The sequence below is a fragment of the Pan paniscus genome, chromosome 1, assembly GCF_029289425.2.
Source record: "Pan paniscus chromosome 1, NHGRI_mPanPan1-v2.0_pri, whole genome shotgun sequence".
Taxonomy (NCBI): Eukaryota; Metazoa; Chordata; class Mammalia; order Primates; family Hominidae; genus Pan; species Pan paniscus.
The window spans coordinates 40783917-40799018 of record NC_073249.2 but is presented as its reverse complement, the minus strand read 5'-3'; the positions used below and the strand labels follow the sequence as shown (position 1 = coordinate 40799018).

Sequence of the window (15102 nt, the reverse complement as noted above, 5' to 3'; positions counted from 1 at the left end):
AGGTGCCTGAATATATATTTTTCTGAACTATGATGAATTTTTTTCAACAGAGTCAGTATTCTGACCACTGTCCCCCGCTGACACTTTTATTATCTGTAGCTCAATTTCATGGAGCAGATTTGGTTTTCTTCTCCAATCCTAAGATTCTTTTTAAAACAAATCAGCTTCACTCTCTGGTGGTGGCTTTGTTTGTCCTTTTCTTTTTCTGGGATGACATTTTTTGAGGACTGAATATTTGTAGCTCTGTGTGGAATAAAAGCATTCATTTTCTCCAAGAAGCCTCTTTTTTCACCCCCTCTTGTTGCCAAAGAAGCAGGGCTGGACAGTGAGACCAATAATAATAATAAAAGATAATATTTATTGAATGCTAACTCTGTAACAGGCACCTTTCATTTGGCTCTATACCCATGATGGCTTCTACTCCTCACAACAGCCCCATGAAGTAAGTGCTAGTATTATTCTCATATTACAGAGAAAGAAATGCAGGCTCAAAGAGATTTTGAAAGTCATTTGCCCCACATCACAAGTTCATAAGTTGCAGAGTCAGGATTTAAACTCAGGCTCAGTCTGGCTACAGAGCCTGGGTTCTTATCCATCACACAATGCTAGGTTGCTCTGGACACAGTCTTGGCTCTCACATATGCATAGCATTCCTTAACTCCCTGGATACTGAAAGTGGCTAACCTGGAAGAGGAGAGAAGGGAAGCTGTTCTTTTGAGTTTCTTATGTCATTGCTTTCCCCGGACTTAGTGGTGTAAGTAATTTGGGATTGAACATGGGGATAAGAGCACACCACACAGTTCAAAATGAAGGTACTGATGTTCCCTTCTCAAGGAGCTGGGGCCCTCATTTTTCCTCGGTATGTTATAATTATAGCCCCACTGGCTGCAGTCTAGTTAAGATGGAAATGTGAGTTTAATAAACATTTCAAAGTGACTTTATTGGCTGTACATTCTTGATGATGGCGCATCAAGAGAAAGAAGATTTTACCAACATAAAGATATTCAACCTCACTGAGTCCATGGCTATGATCAATTCACTATGAGTTTTCACCTAGAATTAAAAACTGTGGATTATCAAGGTGAGGGCGAGGATAAAGATATAGAATAACATATCAGAGATTCCAATAAGTAGCCAAGAATATTTCATCAATTTTTCCAAGGGGATTTCTCTTTCCCTCTCTTTCTATTCTAGCCTTTCCTCACTCCTCATTCACATCCTATCAAATTACATCCTGGAAATGGCTTGCCTGTCCCTGCTGCCTGAGCTTACTAAAGGTAATGCTGAGCTGCCTGGCATAAGCTACCCCATAATCTAGTGTGGAGTTTTGTCAATATTCAGATCACAGAAGCAAAGGAAAGAAGAGGTACAAATCTACCTATGCACCGTATGGGACTCATCTAAATGGCACTTCCTCCACCTAAAGCCCCTAGCCTCATTTTCCCCTACTCATCCATTCATTCACTCACCAAATATTTATTCAGTTCAACAAATATATACTGGGCATCTAATGTAGGCCAGGCGCTGTGCTAGGCATACACAATAGGGAAGAAGTAGAATAGCCCCTGCTGTCCACATGAGCATAGTTAAGTGGAGGAGGCAAACAATAAAATAAGTGCAATGATTGCATGTGGCTGGGATACACGGAACACTTTGGGAACTCCTGGTGGGAAAGTGAATGTGTTGATATGGTACCCCAGGTAGAAGGAACTGTCTGTTGGGTTTTTCTGTTACTTGCAGCCTGTAGCACCCTAACTGAAGAAGCATGCTTGAGAAGTCACTACATATACGCCACACTTCTACTTCACTGGCTATGTTCCTGTACATTCTGCAAGCATAGATATCTTCTTAACAGCTCTACCTATAGTCTTACACACTGTATGAGAACTACCTCAAATGTCCCCTCCCTTCATCCAAACCAACATGCTTCTCCTTCCCATATGACTTTATGCCCATTTTGGAAGGCAATGGTCACATTTTCCCTAGTATCATAATTACTTCTGTGCTTATCTGATTCCTCCTACTGAACTGGAGGCTCTTTGACCCTAGGCACAGTGTCTTATGCTTCTGTACAAACCCTGCAGTGCTTTCACAGTGTCTGACCTCAGTAAATACTAAGTGATGAATGGATGAATGAATGGATGCAATGCAATGGGGATCTGGGGAGAAGTGAGATGCAAACAAAGGAGAAGGTGAGATCTAGTGAAATGTGAAGTGAAAGGGAGATCCAGCTAGGCAGAGAAAGTATATGGCCTGAGAACCACTGATGTCAGGGCATGAGGAATCACCAAGTTGGAAAAGCCATATTGCTTGGCATCTCAGGTTAGGGCTGACAGTACCATGTTGGTTAGGAGTTGACAGCTGAGGATAAGAAACTCGGAAGCTAAAAAATAACAAGCACAGAGATAAATTTATATATATACATTTATAGTTCATCTCAAATAATGTCTTTCTACCTTAATAATGCAGGAGAGAAAGCCACACTCTGAAGTCAGGGATGGCAGTGTGGCATGTACCTAACAGGTGAGATTCAGCATCATGGAATGATTACTTGCTGTTAAGTTACTCTTAGCCAGGGCTTGAGAACCTATGATACCACCTTGCAACAGCTGTCCGGACCTCAGAACAGCCCCTAGTTGATGCTAAAGTGGCTTTTGAGATCCAAGAATGTGCGGGAGCTGCAAATAAAGTGGTAAAATATATTTGCAACTGAACACATTTAAGAACTTCTTGTGACATTCAAGGCCGTAGGGGAGTGGGCCAGACATGCCCCAAGGGTAGATGTGGAAGAGGCTGCTTTTGAGATCTGCAAATGAAAAGATGAGGAAGTGAGAAGTTCAAGTTTTATTTTGGGTGAAGAAATGAAAAAGTGAAACTTATTATTCCAGGGCTGGAAACAGAAGAGAGGCAACAGGCATGTTAATATTGAGAAACTAACTTTTGTCTAGTTGGCTAGACTGGATCCTTTTATTCTGTGTAGACCAGAAAGTTTATTTACATTCTTCTTTACTTCTATCATTTATTCCTTCATTTTTCCTCTTTCTTTCCTCTTCTTTGTCGAGAAATGGGGCTTCTACATCTGTGAAGCAAAGTAATGGCTTCAAATTGATAAATGTGTGGCCTAGTCAATTCATGTCCACGTCCCCTTTTAAGAAAGTGAAGACTCGGCTTGTAGGTAGAAGAACCAGTGTGAACTGTGGGAGTGGGCTAGGGGGTGTCCGTTTCTCAGGTGAGAACTCAAATCAAGCCTTCAGTAACACTCATAGCTCCTGTTCTGTTTTTGTGATGCATTCGGTTATTTATGGCACATTTCTATGTCTCTGCTGGACTGACAGTCATCCAGATAGACAGACCTGATGGAAGAACACAGGAAATGCTTGCTGAGTGAAATGAGTCAGATGAAAATTAATCACTTTGTGCTCTCTGCTAGAGTGACAACCCTCCCCATTGTCTGAAGCTCACAGGACTAGAAGTTGAGAGTCAAGTTCAAGTCTAACTGTGGCCCTATCCAGAGCATGCTGCTTCTCCTTTCTAGCCTTCTTTTTTTTTTTTCGTCTCTAAAGGCAATGGACTGAATAATCCCTAAAATCCCTTCCAGACATTTCACTCTGTTTTTCTATGCTTCTTTACTGTGCATTTCTAAGCTTGTGAAGCAAGAAAGAGAACAGGCAACACTAGAACCCTCAGAGCTGGGCATGTTTCCTCCAGGAAGCCTGGGTCCTGCAGATGATGCCTGGAGAGCTCACAGGCCCTGGATATTCTGGGCCACAAAGATGGGCTCAGCTGGCCCTGGGCCCAGACTGAGTTTAGGGGCAGTATGGATTTTTTATAAAGAGAAAAGTTTTGTTTGATAAGCGTACACAAAACTCAGGGTTGCTGAGTGAAGCTGACTGTGTGCTGATTTCCTGTAGCCATGTGGAAAACACGAGTCAAGTGTGAGTCATACATCAACTTATTTCGTGATTCTTAAGTTGCAAGGTGTTTTGTTTTATTTTTATTTTATTTTTTATTTTTATTTTTGCCTTGTTTGGAAAACTGGCCCTTTCTCCTCTAAATGCCTCTTCCAATCTGCTGCCTTTGCCCATTATAACTACGTCTAGAGGATGCGTCTGGACATGCTATGGTCACTGCTTTGGTCCCACCAAACTCCTTTTCCTTCCCACTCCCAGCTTACCCTGCCTCTCTTTTCCTGAAACCCTCGTCCTCCCAAGTTTTATGGAAATCAATCTTAAAGGAATGCTGCTCATTTGATTCACTCTAGTTCTCATTAGACCTGCTATCTGATTTCATAATGTTCCGGGTTTGTGAGCCAGTGCCATTTTATGACTGTATTTTGTTTGAGTTTTATAGGAAGCACACACACAGACACAAATATCAAGCAACTGATACTACGCTTGTTTTAAGTACCAACGTAAAGTCACAACTAAAACCTAAACTTGCCCTTCTCCTGAACCATGCCTACTGATCCAGCTCTACAATGTGCTCTGGAAGGGGCCCTGGGACAGCCATCTCCTGTCCCTCCAATGTTCCATCGAGTCCAGAAACCCACATGTAACCCCTGCCACCCTGCACGGGAGGGGAGAAAGCTTATCTGAACACTAAATTCATTATACTTAAAGGCAACATTTGTCCAAAAGCCAAAAAGAGCAAATGGAACAAAATAACAACTAGTGTCTGTGTACCACTGTGTAATTTGCAAACCACTTTCCCACAGGCTGTCTCTCAGAGGCATTACCCCTGCCCTTTGAGAATATGTAGACTATCTCCATCGTGTGGGTGAGAAAACAGGCCACAAAAGTTTAACTTACTTTTCCAAGGTTTCCTCATTATTAAATGGCAAATTCAGGCTTTAATCCCAGGTTTGCCTCCTATAGATTCCACGGAAATTTCATGGCGAGGAAATGATGTCCACAGTAGATGAATATAGGCTGTAGGACAGACTAAGTATTTTTACTGCATTTAAAAAATAAGTTGTGCCAATTTTGTTTTATTAGTTTCAAGGTAAAACAGCAATTTTTTCAAACATCAGAAAATATGTGTTCTTTTCTATATACTTAGATAAAGGTTCAGCTGAATCACCAGATCTGACTGCCAATTTATGTGGCTATGAATTTTTTATATACTTTTTTTTTAGATCAGTTTTAGGTTCACAGAAAAATAAGCAAAAGATACAGAGATTTTCCATGTGTTCGCCACCCCCACACAAGCCTTAGCCTCCTCCATTATCAACATTCCCCACCAGAGAGGTACATCCAAAAGTCCACAGTTTACATTAGAGTCCACTCTTGGTTTTACTGAGTTTATTAGACTGGGTTTTAGTATTCCTTAGGGCTTGGTAATTTTAAGACGTCTACTATGATTGGTCACTAAAGACCACAAAATATCATGAGCATTATTTTATTCATGCATTAAACAAACACTTTTAAAATCCATGTTGAGTTCAAGGTCTCATGCTAGTTGTCATTGTACCAAGACCTGCCCCGTTGCCCCTCAACACACACTGCAATCAAACATGTACCACTCCATCCCCAATCTGCCTGTGTCATGACCAAAGCCTGAGCACTGTCTTCATAAACCCTCTCCAAGTCACTGCCAAAGAGTTCTCTGTCAAAGGCTACCATGAAGTAGTTTAAAGGGCTTTTGGGACTCCTGGATAAAGCCAATTCAAAAGAGACTCTGGCAGTAGGTGGTACCACTACCTTCCTAAGAACCCCTGGCACCCCACCTCTCTCCCTGGATGCACCACTCTTAGCTTTTATTATCTACAAACTAGGGCACTTTATTTCCCCTCAGCCTGTTTCATAAATCCAAAGCCATTCTATAAGCTGCAATACTAGTTGGTGGATTAAAACTACAATCTGGACTGGCAAGCTGCTAGTCAGTAATGTGCTTTGGGAGCAGGAAGGCTGGTGGAGGGGGGTGAGAGTAGAGGGAGGGAAGGAGATGGGGGCGGGGAGGACAGTGCTGTCCAGTCCTGCATTGTGCCACAAGAAAGGTAGAAGACAAGGCCATTGTGTTTGCTCAGTGGCTTTTCTTTGGTTTTGTTCTTTTCTCCAGTGTCTGACAGCATGTGGGCAGGGGACTTGTTTCATTGTTTAGGTTCTCTCTTCTCTCTGTGTTGTCAACGGCACCCATCTACAAAGAGACAGCCAAGGAATAGTTTGTTTGTTAAGAAAATAAAAAGGAAAATTCTTTTGTTTCCTGTTTCTGTGCAGCTTGGAAACAGCCCTCACAAAGAAAGATTTTCAAAGAAATGCTTCATCATTCAGAGACAGGTCAGTCCATTTATTTCTGACCCCATCAACCTTCTGATCTAGGTTTCTTCCCAGTGCTTCTTGCCCACCACCAAGAAGAGCCACCTAAAACCTGGGCTCTAAAAAAAAACTGTAGACAGACCTCCTAACAAGATGGGCTACTGCCTGGCACCACCATAATTTATTTATTGATTATAATGGGTAGGAACTTGGCTTATTTATGGCAGACTTTTCTGAGTATTTATTGATACTGCTAATTCTTGGCAACCAGAAGGGAGAGTTGGCAGGTTCAGTAATCCAAAGAGTGGTGCTATGAAGCTCCATCCTCAGAATAGCACCAAGGAAGCAAATGATTTGTGATGCTCAGAAGCAATTGTGAATATTCAACTAGAGTTTAGGCTGAGGTGATTTCCCAAACAAATCATTACAGAGAGAGAATGTAGGGAAATAAGGAAAGGTGTTGCTAGATAATATTTACCCCAGCCCTGAGGCCAGGCTGAGTTCATGCAACCCTAAAAATAAAGCAGTTCAGATGGTGAGTTTGGGCCTACTGAATCAGAGGGAATTCTGTGATTTGGATGTCACATCATATTTACAAGGCTTGTCCCTGTGGTGCCATTCACTATATGGAATTTTTAATTTAAAAATGAAGAAATAAATTATTAACATAGACTCTGACACATGGGTGGTAGCAACCATCCAGGTTGGCATATTAATGTCTGCAACTGTTGGTTGCTGGACTATAACACCTACTGGCAAAGTTTGGGATTACATCTCATCACAGACCACTTATTATTCGTGCAGTCAGTATAGTCCCTCAATAGTTATTAAGCACTTATTGTGTGCCCAGCATTCTTCTAAGCTCTGGGGTTACAATGGTAAAGAAAGACTGACACATTTTTTGTCCTATGAACAGAAAACATATTGAGGTGAGACAGATAGATATAATCAAATAAATATATAAGACTATTTCAGGTAGTAGTAAGTGCTATGAAAATTAACAAAATTTAGTAATGTAATAGAAAACAGAGCTACAGGGCCAACGGTGGGACTGCTTTACTTGGGGTAGTTATGCAAAATCTGACATTGGGATGAACCCAGAATGAGAAAGAGTGAACCATACAGAAACCTAAAGGATCAACATTTCAGGAAGAGAAGACGTCAGGTACAAAAGGCATGAGATGGGACCTGTCTTAGTCCATTCTGTGCTGCCGTAACAGAATACTACAGACTGGTTAATATATAATGAATAGAAATATGTTTCTTCCAGTTCTGGAGGCTGGGAAGTCTAAGGTCAGACACCAGCACGTTCATTGGTGAGGGTCTGGCCTCTGTTTCCAAGATGGCACCTTGAATGTTGCAGTCTCTGTGCTGGGGCGGGGGATGCTGTGTCCTTACATGGCTGAAGGAAGAAGGGAAAAGGGTACAAACTGCACTCCCTCTCTCAAGCTTTTTTTAGAAGAGCACCTAATCCCATTCATGAGGAAGGAACCCTCATTGCCTAATCACTTCTTAAAGGTTACATTTCTTAATGTTATTACATTGGCAACACAAGATTTTGGAGAGGACACATTCAAACCATAGCAGAACTCATTTTATGTGTTTGGGAAACAGAAAGAAGGTTAGTAACACTAAGAGTAGAGAGTCTGGGAGAGCATGGCAGAAGACAAGATCAGAGAAGAGTATGTAGGAAGCCCACCATGGTATTGTGTGCCTACAGTCCCAGTTCATGGGAGGCTGAGGTGGAGGATCCCTTGAGGCCAGAAGTTCAAGGCTGCAGTGCTCTTTAACTGCATCTGTGAATAGCCACTGCATTCCAACCTGGGCAACATAGCGAGACTGTCATTTGGGGTTTTCAAAAGAAGTACATAGTAAAATTAGGATTAGAAGTTTGGATTTTATTTTAAATGTCCTAAAAAAACTAGATGGCTTTCAGAAAGAAAGTGACAAGATATTATTTCAGGTTTCAGATGATCATCCTGGCTGCTATGTGGAACATATAAGCAAGGAACACCAGCCGGAGGCTGAGCAATTATCCAGGCAAGAAGTTATGGTGGCACTGGTTATGACGGCATTTATTTTTTTGTATAAAGGTAGAGATGGAAGAAAGATGTCAAATTTGAAATAGATAAGAGGACAGTTTTGAGAATTTCTAAGTATAGAATCACAACACATTGCTTTATACTTTAGATTTGCAAAATTAATATTTGAACTAAGTATTTTACTGATACTTAGTAAATACTCAGCACTAGACTCAACTGTCTCCTTCCAAAACCCCTCCAACCCATTCTAAATTTCTCTAAAAACTAAGTACCTATTACCAATAGCATAGAAATTAAGAGGCTCAATTCAACTATCAAATGAGCCTGTTTTCAAATTTTTATTATACCAATTAGCAGTCCTGAGGTCTTTGGCAAGTTATTAAATTTCCTGAGCCTCAATTTTATCAACTGAAAATGGAGATAATAATAGGAACCACCTCACAATTGTTGTGGGGCCTAACTCACATAGTGTATGTACATAGCCCACTTGTAGACACATAACAAATTCTCAATACACGTTAACTAGCATTCTTCTTAAAACTTCTTCCAGGTGGAAGTAGATGCCTTATCATTACAGTCTAATCTATAAGACACGTAAATGTCTTGCCGGACTTGCATATTCACAGAGCAACGTTGAAATCTTCAAATTGCCAAAAGTGTAGCTTTTATTTTTTTCGTTTTTAATTGATGTATAAATAACACACATAAACTGTACGTATTCAAAACTTACAATTCAATTTTTTTGTATAAATATATAACTGTGAAACCATCACCATGATTGAGATGATGAACATGTTCACTGTCTCCAGAAGTTTCCTCATGTTCTTTTGTGGCACCTCTCTGTCCCTCTCTGCAGCCCTGACACTAGCCCCTAGGCAACCACTGATCTTTCTGTCACTCTTGATTGGTTTCCATGTCATAGAATTTTATGTAAATGAAGTCATAGAGTTTGCACAGTTTTTGTTGTTCTGGCTTCATTCACACAGTCATGCATTCCTTTTAATTGCTGAGCAGTGTTCCATTGCGTGGATGCACTACAGCTTGTTTATAACCGCTGATGGACATTTGGGTTGTTCCTAGTTTTTTATTATTACAAACAAGGCTGCTATGAACATCCATGTATAAATCTTAGTGTCGTGTCTTAGTCTATGCTGCTGTTACAGAACACCTGAGAATGGGTAATTTATAAACAACAGAAATTTATTTCTCAGAGTTCTCAAGGCTGAGAAGTCCAAGATAAAGACACCAGCATCTGGTGAAGGCTGCTGTCTGTTTCCAAGCTGGAACCTTGAATGCTGTGTCTTCAGGAAGGGAGGAACGCTGTGTCCTCATGTGGAAGAAGGAGGAAGAGTAAAAAGCGGCTAACTTTTCCTCTGTCAAGTCCTTTTGTAAGGGCATTAACCTATTCATGAGGCAGACCACTCATGAGCTAAACACCTCCCAAAAGACTCCACCTCCCAAAACTGTTGCATTGTAAATTAAGTTTCTGTGTTTCTTCTTTTTAGAGACAGTGTCTTACTCTGTCACCCAGGCTTGGGTGCAGTGGCACATTCATAGCTCACTGCAGCCTCCAAATCTGGTGCTCAAGTGATCCTTCCATCTTATCCTCCTGAGTAGCTGGGACCACAAGCATGTGTCATCATGCCCAGCTACTTTTAAAATTTTTTTGTAGAAGTAAGGTCCTGCCATGCTGCCCAGGCTGGTCTTGAACTCCTGGCCTCAAGTGATCCTCTCACCTCCATCTCTAACACATGAATTTAGGGGAATACATTTACACCATAGCATGTGGACATATGCTTTCATTTCTCTTGGGTAAATGCCTAGAAGTTAAATAGCTGGATCTTATGGTAAATATATGATTAACTTTTTAAGTAAGTACCAAAATGATACAACTACATTTTCCAAAGTGGTTGTATCATTAAAGTGGTTGTGTCATTTTACACTTCCACTAGCAATGTTTGAGAGTTCCACTTGTTGCAGTATTTGGTATGGCCAGTCTTTTTAATTTTAGCCATTCTAATAGGTGTATAGTGGTTTCTCATTGTGCTTTTAAGTTGCAGTTTTGTAATGACTAATGATGTTAATTAAGCATCTTTTCATATGTTTACTTCTTTCTTCTCTGAACTCTTAAGATAATTAATTGCCTCTAAGAATTCATTAGCTTCTCTAGGCTATCATAAGTAAATAAAGAATTAAATAGATTATAAATAGGTAGGAAGGTAGGTAGGTAGGTGGATGGATGGATAGCTATATTGATAGGTAGGTAGGTAGGTAGATAGCTACCTAGCTAAATAGGTAGATAGATAGATAGATAGATAGATAGATAGATAGATAGATAGATAGATAGGAATTTGAGTTCCTATCATGTGCCAGACATGATTTTAGGCGATGAGAATAGAGTGCTGAATGAGACAAAAATTCTGCCCTTATGGAATTTCTATTCACATGACAGAGACAGGCAATAAACAATGTAATAAAATGTTAAATATATATAATTACTATGAAAAAACCCTGAATAGTACACGATGACAGATAGTGAAGGGATGAAGCAGGGATGGAGCAACATTTTAAGATGATCTCAGACTGTTACATTTATTACCTGCACCTCCTGCGAGGCCCTGAAGAGCACTGTACAGCACTGCTCTGCAGTACTATGTGCCATGGATTATGCTCAGTGCAGATTTGTTCATTATTTCTAGTCCTCTGTCCCCTTCACAAGGGTGGGGTGTCTTAGTCCATTTGGCTTGCTATAACAAAATACCATAAACTAGGTGGCTTATAAACAACAGACATTTATTTCTCACAGTACTGGAGCCTGGGGAGTCCATGATCAAAGTGCCAACAGATTTGGTGTCTGCTGATGCCCACTTTCTGGTTAATAGGTGGTGCCTTCTAGCTGTGTCTTCACGTGATGAAAGGACCAGCTAACATTTTGGGGTCTCTTCTATAATGATGTTAATCCCTCATGACCTAATCATCTCCCACTGGTCCCACTTTCTAACACCATCATTTTGGGAGTTAGGTTTCAACGTACGAATTTTGGGAAAACACAAACATTTGACCATAGCAGTGGGGCTCCTCCCATCTGTCTTGTTGCCTGGTGAATCTCTCACATGTGGCTCAGGGTCAAGAACATGGTAGGCATTTGTTTAATAGATATCAATTAGATAAATTTATGGAGGAAGGGAGGAGTGAATGGTTCACAGTAGGAATGTAATGTGCAGGGAGAACTCAGTACCAGAACTGAGGCAAGAATTCAGACTTACCAAGGCCTCTTCTGCCAGCTTCCTCTTCTTGGCAGAATGCCTGTGCCACAGCTCATCCAGACAGTTGTGTTCATTCCTTTTGGTCCAGATGAGATGCAGGTGCTCTCCTGAGTATCTTTGTCGCCACCATAGAATTATTTGATTCTAGGTAACATCAATGGCTCCAAACCCTCTCCTTGTGGCCTTACTATGTGGCATTTACCACACTCTGCATCATGAGTGATGTGGGAATTATGCTTCTTGAGATGAGAAAGAAGCCCAGATCATCAACTTTGTGACCCTCTCGGCCCCATTTCAGTATCAGATACGTAGAAGCTCAGTAAATATTTATTGTATTAAATTGAATCCTAAGTCCCTCTAAATGATTCAAGATGTCAGTGAAATACCCTTCACCATTCCAAAAGGCAGAACAAGAGGAAACATCCTATGTTCCTGAAGCACGACTGATTAGACTTAAGAAAATTTTTTATTTTGGTCCTCTAAGTTGTTTAAACAAACTCATTCATATAATTTATATTTGGCAATTTTTGAAAACAGGAGACATTTTCACTCTGAAATAATTTTGAAGTCTTCCAAAGAAGAGACAGAGGCATGGATGAGATGACCTTTAAAAGTTGTTTGCAATGTGTTCAAGACGTGTCACTTGTTTATCTGTAGGTGACATCCTCAATGAGCTCAAGTTCCAAGCCCATAGAGCTGCATGGGCCACCAGAGTCCTCCGAGGCCCCTGGCAAGCTGCAGATCCTGCCTCCCTGTCTCAAAGTTTACAGCCACTGCAAAGGTCAGGAATTGTGGTCCTCACATGGAAAAGATGAGACAGCCAGGGAGCAGGCAAGTTTGCAACCCAGAGCTCTCTTGAGGAACACGGAGCAAAGCCACCAGCCAAGGCGTGTTGTTTCCGCCATAATGTGTGCTGCACAGTGTGGAAGAGTTTTATGGTGGCCCTGGCCTAGAGCTGTAAAGTTTATTTCTGCACATTAGCTAGTCCATTGTCCCCTGCCCCCAATATCTCTTTCATCTTCTTTAGGTAGACTTGTCAGGATCCTCTTTTAAACACAAGCCAACTCGGGTGGGACAGAGTTTGTATATCAGCACCTTAATAAATGATCTTCTTTTAAACACAAACCAACTGGGGCAGGGCTGCTTGTATATCAGAACCTTAAAGAAGGCACTAATGTGGCACCCATGGCATCCTAGCCTGTCTTCCTCATTATATGCTGTACTATGAGAATCTAAATAATCTCAGTCTCTCCTGCCTGTGCACTGACTCTGAGGATGCAGTGAACTAACAATAGGTAGAATCATTGCAGACAAAAAGTAGCATCTTTGCATTGCATGGTATGTTGGGGAAAATGAAGAATTGTATCTGTGTTCACATTTTTACTTCTACAAAAAGCTGTGTTTCTCCCTAGGCCATGATCCCTGAATCCAAAGAAAAATATTTTAATGCAATTGGGAAGTAAGGAGGAGAGAAGAAAAAATGTGGTGCAATATTCTCATCCAGAAGATGGGGATAAAATATCATCTTCTTTATGGGTATTTTGATGATTAAATTGTAAGGTCCACATAAAGAGCTCAACACAGAAACTGGTACCTGGAAAGTGATCAATAAATGTTACATAGAATTATTATCTGCTATAACTGTTATGCCCAACTTTCTGGGAAGTTCACTGGACATGGAGGGAGGGAGAGGGAGATGAAAGGGTAGGAATAAAAATAATACAAGTGAGAACACATTTCTTGCTGAGAGGCAATGTAATGTAGCAGAGAAAGTGCTAATGTTGAGTGCTAGACGAGCCTGATATGTTGTGGGAATGAAAGGCAGGTTAAGAGGGAACACTCAATACATGTTGGTTCATTTTTCTTACTTCTATCTTTTACTTAACTGATTTGTTCTCAATAGGAAATACTTTTTGTCTGAAATTACCTCACAATTCTTCCATAACTAGGTTCAAATCCACAACTATTGATTTCTTCTCTCTCTTAAGAGACAGGGCCTCATTCTGTCTCCCAGGTTGGAATGTAGTGGCACAACCCTAGCCTTGAACTCTTCAGCTCAAGTGATCCTCTCAACTCAGCCTCTCAAGTATCTGGGACTAAAGGTACATGCCCACTAGGCTGAGCTAATTTTTTAAATTCTGTTTTTATTTATTTATTTCCACTTTATTCTCCACTTGAGGAGAGGAGAGGGAAAAGGAGAGAGTAGAGATGGATGCTTACTTTGTTGCCCAGGCTGGTCTCGAACTCCTGGCCTCAAGTGATCCTCCCGCCTCAGCCTCCCAAATAGATGGGATTACAGACATGAGCCACTGCCCCTGGCCCCTGATTCTCTTTTAATTAGGACAATCCTGGTTTCCAATGCCAGTTGTCCTGTTTACTAAGCATATGGTCTTGCGTATGTGACTTAACCACACAGGGGCTAAATACCTGATACATAAAATAGAGATGCTAACCCCTATACCAGAGGGTTATTAGGATGATCATATAAGATAACACATGGAGCGGGCTTATCATACAGTGGTACTCAATAAATGGTATCATTGGTAGATTTCCCTAAGCATAGCTGGGTTGCAGGAGTGACTGCTAAAACAATTACCTTAGCTAGCATTTATGGGATTTTTACTAACAAAGAGGAAAAATAATTTGCTTCATCTAAAATCTTGACAAGTGAGCTATAAATGAAAGAAGATGTGTACACCCTAGAGAGGGAAGGCATTCAGCTTCTCTGTGGTCCTACAGAGGTTTGTCTCCATTCCTGAAAATCTCTTTCATTGCCTCTTTTGACATTCCTACCAACTGACTGTATAATACTACAGTTTCTCTCTGGCTTGCTTGTTGCTTCCTATTGAACTCTCTGGGGAATATCATGCCCCACTTGCAGATATGTTGTACTCACTCTGGGTCATTAAGTCCTTCCCTCATCAATACCAATGGCGCACAGAAGCAGCTCATGGCAGGTGTTTACTTCTTCTGAGATGTGTTAACCTCAGGTCTTGTTGGACTGGTATTTACCGCAATGGCTCTATTTTGTAGATTAAAAAACCTGAAGCTCATGGGTTAGAAATGAGTAGGTCAAAGCTCTAATGAGGAAATAACATAGAAAGACAATCAATTTCAGGTTGTTCTCAAGCTGCAGTGGATTTTGTTGAGTTTTTTTTCAAGTTATAAAAGCAGTTTGTGTTTATTACTCTAAGACAAACAAAACAGTTCTTATAGGAGCTGGAAAGCAGGTGCCAACCACCAGACCCATAGTACCTGCCTTACTTGGAAGACTAATTACTACTGCAAAAACTACTCTTTATTGTGCTCTAGATGAATAGAAGGGTTTAACATCTTAATCTCTTAGAATTAAAATCTGCGTGATATTCTGGCCCTCATCAACCCACAGCAAGAAGGCTTGTTAAAACCTGGGCAGAATAGGAGGTGAAGCAAGATGGTGTTAGAGAAGGCTTCACTGATCATCCCCCCAGACAAGGACACCAAGTTAACAGCTATCTACACAGAAAAAAAACACCTTCATAAGAACCAATAAACAGGCGA

The 15102-nt window shown here is 40.8% G+C and overlaps 1 long non-coding RNA gene across 1 annotated transcript in view; it reads right to left on the bottom strand.

Moving 5' to 3' along the window:
- Positions 1-2425: 2425 nt before the first annotated feature.
- Positions 2426-15102, bottom strand: part of LOC117977042 (uncharacterized) — a 400174-nt gene continuing 387497 nt past the window's right edge. Inside the window, exons 9-10 of the long non-coding RNA XR_010110183.1 lie at positions 4809-4928; positions 2426-3353 (exon numbers count right to left, since the gene is read on the bottom strand). This is a non-coding gene — a long non-coding RNA (uncharacterized LOC117977042). The remainder of the gene's footprint in view (positions 3354-4808; positions 4929-15102) is intronic.